Source organism: Cynocephalus volans, chromosome 2 (genome assembly GCF_027409185.1).
Source record: "Cynocephalus volans isolate mCynVol1 chromosome 2, mCynVol1.pri, whole genome shotgun sequence".
Classification (NCBI taxonomy): Eukaryota; Metazoa; Chordata; class Mammalia; order Dermoptera; family Cynocephalidae; genus Cynocephalus; species Cynocephalus volans.
The window spans coordinates 141,034,730-141,040,729 of NC_084461.1; the positions used below are offsets into that span (position 1 = coordinate 141,034,730).

The following is a 6,000-nucleotide window of genomic DNA, read 5'->3' on the forward strand; positions in this document are numbered from 1 at the left end:
AAAAAAATAATAATAATTACATTTAGTTTGCAGTGTCTCATAGTCTATCCTTTTCCTTATTCACTTATAATCAAAACTGAAGTACTAAATTTACAATCCAGAGAACTTATGATATAGATACAAGTAGAGGAAACACTATCTGCAATACTGTTTCCTTGAATCATTAAACTCTGTCTAAAATTCCTATAATCTGCCTTCAAAGTGGGAAAATAATGCTTATCAAATTCTTCCCTTGATACACAGACAGGCAGACCGAGTTGGAAGAAGCCAGGCACTGAGTCTGCAGCCCCTGTCTCTGCTTAGCAGTTGATAAGTAGTAAGAGAATGAAAGAAGAAAAAAAAAAAAAGGAAGGAAATGAACGGCAGTTATCAGGATCTCCTGGACAATCTACTACTTAAAATAACAATTCAACACAATACCACTTTATACAGTAGAACTGCAAATTAACCCAAGGAATTATAAGAGAATAGGGCAAACAAATAAAAGTGGGTAAAGGACAATTTAAAGAGTAAAGATAATTCTGGACTGTTGGCTCTGACAATTTTCTTTTAAGAATTTTGCTGAGAAAGCTAAACACAGTTCTAACTTTGGCAGTAATTTCAGACATTACAGGGCAAAGGAAAATATTTATTTCTGAAGAAAATTATAGTGACAGATTGCTATGCTATATTTAAATATTTGTCAGTATTTCCATCTTACTCTCCAATTTTCATAGCTTCCTAGTTCAGATAGTTAAAAGGTAAAGGCAGCTCAACTTGGCACACCATTAATAAAAGTTTTTCAATCATCATATATCAATCTGCCATAATGCAAATGTTGTTTTTTATATATATCTTACCAATAATATAGAATTAACATTTTTATAGATAAATACTCTAATTCTTATTACTTTAAATGAACAAGACCATTTTAATAATTTTCCTACATAAGAAAAAAAATACAGGAAATAACTCTTACTCTGGTGGCCAAACTGATAACTCAATGCCCTCTTCAGAATTTATTTTTCAAAGTATACAAATTTTTCTCACAAACCACCAGCAGCATGTGAAAATGATCACATACAGTATCACTGATGGGCTTTACACTATAATGGGAAAGTAATGATTTTTCCATATTCTGGAAACCAATATAAATCACTACTTCTGTTTTTGTAAGTAACAAAAAAGGGGAGGGGAGCTATTACTGAGTTAATACTTGTGGTCCATATTTATTTCATCTGGCTTGGAACTTTCTCTGTTTTTAACATTTTGTTATTTTTAAATGTACCCACTTTCACCATTTATTGTAGCTCCTAAAGTGGTAAAAAATAAATAAATAAAACTAAACAAATAATTAATCCTCCATTAGAAATCAAGAAAAAACACGAAACTCCCTAGTCCTTACAGAGGATCACCCGTTACAAAAGAAGGCCATTAACAAAACGTAACATATTCCCTCTTAATTTCCACCCACAACTCCTGCCTCACAAATACAACAAAAAATAGAAAATATTTCTATAAATAGAAAATTTGGGGTCCCTGAAAGCTGTCACTACAGGAGATTATTCAAGAAGACAGATCCCCAAGTTCTACTGCATACTCAACTCAAGACTCAAATGTTTTTAAGAAGGACCTTGGATAGAATAAAACACGCCCATTTAATTATCAATCTATTACTCACTAAATATTTCATTTGTATGTGAGTGATATTTTAGCAAATCACTGGCAAGCTGACCATGTAGAAGGGCATGTAGGAAACAAATTTAACACATGGAAAATCACAGAGAGAAAAAAATTTTTCAAAACCTTATTAATTTTGAACCTTTCTAAAGTAGAAGTGCACATGATAAGTGGTGACCATCACAGATAAATACTGTACACTACACTATAGCACCATACACTAAACCATCATCTAAACAAAATTTTTAAATATTTACCTTGTTTGTAGATATCTGATATGACTCACGCCTGCCAAATCACTCACTACATTATACTAACACGAAGTGAAAAATGAAGGCTTCTTTCCTGAGGTACAGGTATTATATCTTTATAACGATTGGTTCAAACCTAATTTATCTTTTTTCTAAGATTTATTGTCAGACAGGGCTAATGAGGATATTCCAAAGTCAAAAGAAGCTCAAAATTCTTTTAAAACCAAAGCAATACCAAATAATCCTAGAAAATAAGCAGGAGAGTTGAAATCAAAGAAAATTTAATGGTTTGACACACCCAAAGCCAAATATAAAAACTGCCTGCACTGTTTCACCTTCCATGCCAAATCTTAAAATTTCCTCCTAGAGGGAAAAGAACGGGCAAAGTAATACTCCAGCATGATGTCTCTGCAAGCAATGTAAACTAAATGCGACTCACACTTAAGATGCTCTACACAGTAAAACAGCCAAGAAGAAAAACAAACAAAAAAGCAGACATTTATTTCCAAAAACCACAAGAAATGCTCAACAAATGCTAACCAAAAATGAGACCTCAGTGATTTCACTAAATGACATTCCCAGGCTTGTAAGCAGCAATCGGTACTTTGAAACACAGTAATGTCTTGTACAAGTATAATGTTGCACAGAATACCATTCAAACTGTTAGGGAACACAGGGGACCTCATTCTACAGTTTCCTGAAAACCCAGCATTTTGGTTTTGAATACGAAGAAATCAAACAAACCATCCTGAACAATAAGATAGGCTTTTAAAGTCACCCTTGGTCTCTGCTGAAGAACTATGTGAAGTAAGACATAGAAAATACGATTTTACCCCCAAAATGAACAGCACTCACATCTCCTAAACTCCCCTTTAAAAAGAGAAAGCAAAAATGACACATTACTCGGTACGAGTATTTAGATAATTTAGGGCCGAAAGTTTCTACACATTTCTCCCCCCCGCCAAGAAGAAAAACAAAAACCATCATTCATCATTAATCTCCTTTCTTTGTCTCAACCGATTAAAAAAAAATTCTACCATAAACTAAACTTTATCTTAAGATTTTCGGATCTTCCATTTGTTAGGATGATTAACCCTGAAAACATAAGAAGGCAAAGCTATAGACTAAAACCGTAAGTAAACTCAGCCCAGAACTTAGATACCAGGAAAGAGATCGCACTTCTTACATAAGCACTGGCACATGTTTTAATTATAGCTGGTCCTCCCCACTCCCACACGTTGCTAGCTAACTTTGTATGTATCTGATTTTCACATAAACTACTAGCAATTCTCTATATGCAGTCCACTCCGAATATAAGGGCCTTCTTTCAACTAAAGGAGCAGACAGAGGAAAGAAAAAATTGCTACTTCTGCCATTGGGCGCCCAGCCTGGGTCACGACTGCAGCACCGACAGCTCATCCTTATGGGCATGATTCAAGATTCGGTAGAACTGCACACTCCGTATTTTAAAAAATAAAAAGACACACAGTCCTCTCCTTTCCTTTCATACCAGTTTCCTGTTTACAGCAGACTGCGATGCAAAGACATCCATTAATCTTTGATGCTTTCTTACTGCAAAGGCCCCTTCCTCTCTCCCCGCACCTCCTCCCCCATGCCTGCTGATCTCAGATGCGTTTGAACTATAGTAACCCCAACCAGCTCGCGGCAAGCCGCAGCGCAGAAGCACTGGCAGCAGCATCCGGGCCGCAGCCGCCGCGGGGCTAGGGGATTACGTTCAGCAAAAACTCTGCCAGCAGAGAGGCCCGGGAGCTCCCCTCCCGTCTCGCCAAGGGTGCTGGCTCCGCCGGGCCCCACACCAAAAAGCTTACAAAGAAAGACGCGGGCCAAGTTCACCACCCGCGAACAGAAAAGCGACTCATTACAAGAGGGCATGGGTTTCGGGGTCCTTAGATGTGGAAAGCAGAACTGGAGTGGGAGGACAGACGGGATGGCAGGCAGGGGAGAAAACCATGGGGACAAAAAGGATGGAATGAGGAAGCCTCTTACTGTAAAAAAGGGACTAACAGACGGGATGCTGAGCAATGGGCCTCCCCTGGAAGAATAGCTTGGCAGGCCTTTCCGCACCCCCCAACAACCTTATACCGCATGAAGGGGAGGAGACTGAGTTTGGGGCTGCTTAGACCAAAGAAGGGCAAGGCGAAAAGAAAGAGGGAAGGAAGCGTGGAAGCAGAATAGACAAAGACGCAAAAGAGGTAAAGTTGGAAACGGAAAAGAAAAAAGGAGCTGGAAAGGGGCAGCAAAAGAGCTTCGAAATGGCGTGCTGAGGCGGCGAAGGGGGAAAGCCCCGAGTAAGGGCATCTTAGGAAGTGAGGGATATCTCCAGGACCTGGAAAGAGGAAGGGATGGGAGGGCAGGGAGGCGGGGGCAGCGTCCGAGGCCGCGGAGCTGGAAAGGGGGCTCTGCTCTGGGCCCCGGGAGGGGAGTGCAGGTCGAGGAAGCCTGTCGGAGCCCAGAGGACCGCGGGAGGGGCTGGATGATGGCAGGGAAGCGGGACTGCGGGTGAAGAGGAGACGTGGACTTCGATGAGGCTGGGGAGAAGAGGGAGGTGAAGATGGGGGGAAGGAGGAGAAGAGGAAGGCGCCGGCGACGGGATGGGGGAGGGGAGGGAGGACGTGGGGAAGGGGATGGCAAGAGGCCGGTCGGGCGGCGCGGTCACCTCTGGCTGCGGCCTCCCTCCCTGCGGGACGGCGCTACCGGCGGTCGGTTGAGCTCCGTAACTCCCCGGTTCTCTCGCCAGCCCTCCCGTTCTCCTCGGGCGGCGGCGGCGGCGGGGTCTGGGACGACGCGGCTCACAACGGCGGCTCTTCCGCGCCGGGCCTTGGTTGTTGCGTCTTGGGAGGTGGAGGCAGCGGCGGCGGCAGCGGCCCAACCCGTGCGGTCACCATCGTCCGCGGCGTCAGGCGCTCGCGGGCCGAGCCCCTCAGCAGCCGGCGGCGGCGGCGGCGGCCATGGCCTCTTGAGCTGGCTCCCCCCGCCCCCGGCGCTCTGCGGCGGTCCGGCCCCACTGCCGCGTTCTGCGCCTGCGCGCGGACCGGCCAGCGCGGCGCGCCCCTCCCCCGCTCCCCCTCCCCGCCGCGCGCGCCCGCGCTCACTCACAATCGCGCCCCCGAGGTGGTTCCCGCACCGCCTCCGGTGTGTGGGCGGGAGACAGGAGCCTCCCCCGGCCCACATTGCCAGGTTCGGGAGGCTCTCGGGATGTGTATCTCCCCGACACCTGTCCGTGCACTGTGACACGCGCCATTCTAACACACGTGCACTCACACTGCCCAAACACCACGAGCCATAAGCGTTCACACCCACGATTACCTGCGGGGACCATGTGTGAGAATTCGAAGAGCTGATCCTGCCCTGGTGCAATGGCGGTGGCAATGATGCGAGAATGTTTTTTTAACTCCTTCACTAACTGGACTAGAACTGTCAACTCCATGGCGTCAGGGACCTCGTCCGTGATGGCCCAGCAGTGTCCAGCACTGAGTAGGCCCGCAGTAAATCTTTGTGGAATTCTGTGGAATAAGTGGATACATGAACGAATTGGAACTGTTCACCGAGTACGTTTAATTTAAAAATTCTGACCCCCTGGTTTTATTCAAAGAATACCGTAGTATGAAATTAAACGGTGTTTGTGTGTTTGTCTTGACTTTTGGTCTAAGGTTCAAAACAGAGATTAGTGTACACATTCCCTCCCCAACGTCGAGGAAACCCGTTTGTTCTGCCCGAGTCTCTAGCACTGATATGCCCTCCTACCTTAATTTAAATGCCCACACCTTTTAGGGCAGGAACTGTTCACCACTATACATAGCCTGAAGCATGTTGTGTGGATATAGAACGAATCGAGGATGTCGCTAGTCTTCTAGGATTTAGCAGGAGTTATCCCCTCGTTTTGCTATCGCCCTGCCTCACCACGACCTTCCAAAACCCCTACCTCCATTCCGTCCCCCTACGCCCCCAACCCCCATCCCATCTCTACTGTGCTTTCTCTTTTGTTAGTTCCTGGAGAGCCAGTTGCTACTAGAAACTAGTCCAGCCTTTGATGTTGGCAGTGCCTACGTACACAGAAGATACACACACC

The 6,000-nt window shown here is 45.1% G+C and overlaps 1 protein-coding gene across 1 annotated transcript in view; it reads right to left on the bottom strand.

Moving 5' to 3' along the window:
* RNF145 (ring finger protein 145) overlaps window positions 1-4,905 on the bottom strand; it is a 51,363-nt gene extending 46,458 nt beyond the window's left edge. The window contains exon 1 of the mRNA XM_063086039.1: window positions 4,588-4,905. The gene's annotated coding sequence lies outside the window, so the exon portion shown is untranslated. The remainder of the gene's footprint in view (window positions 1-4,587) is intronic.
* Window positions 4,906-6,000: the final 1,095 nt, after the last annotated feature.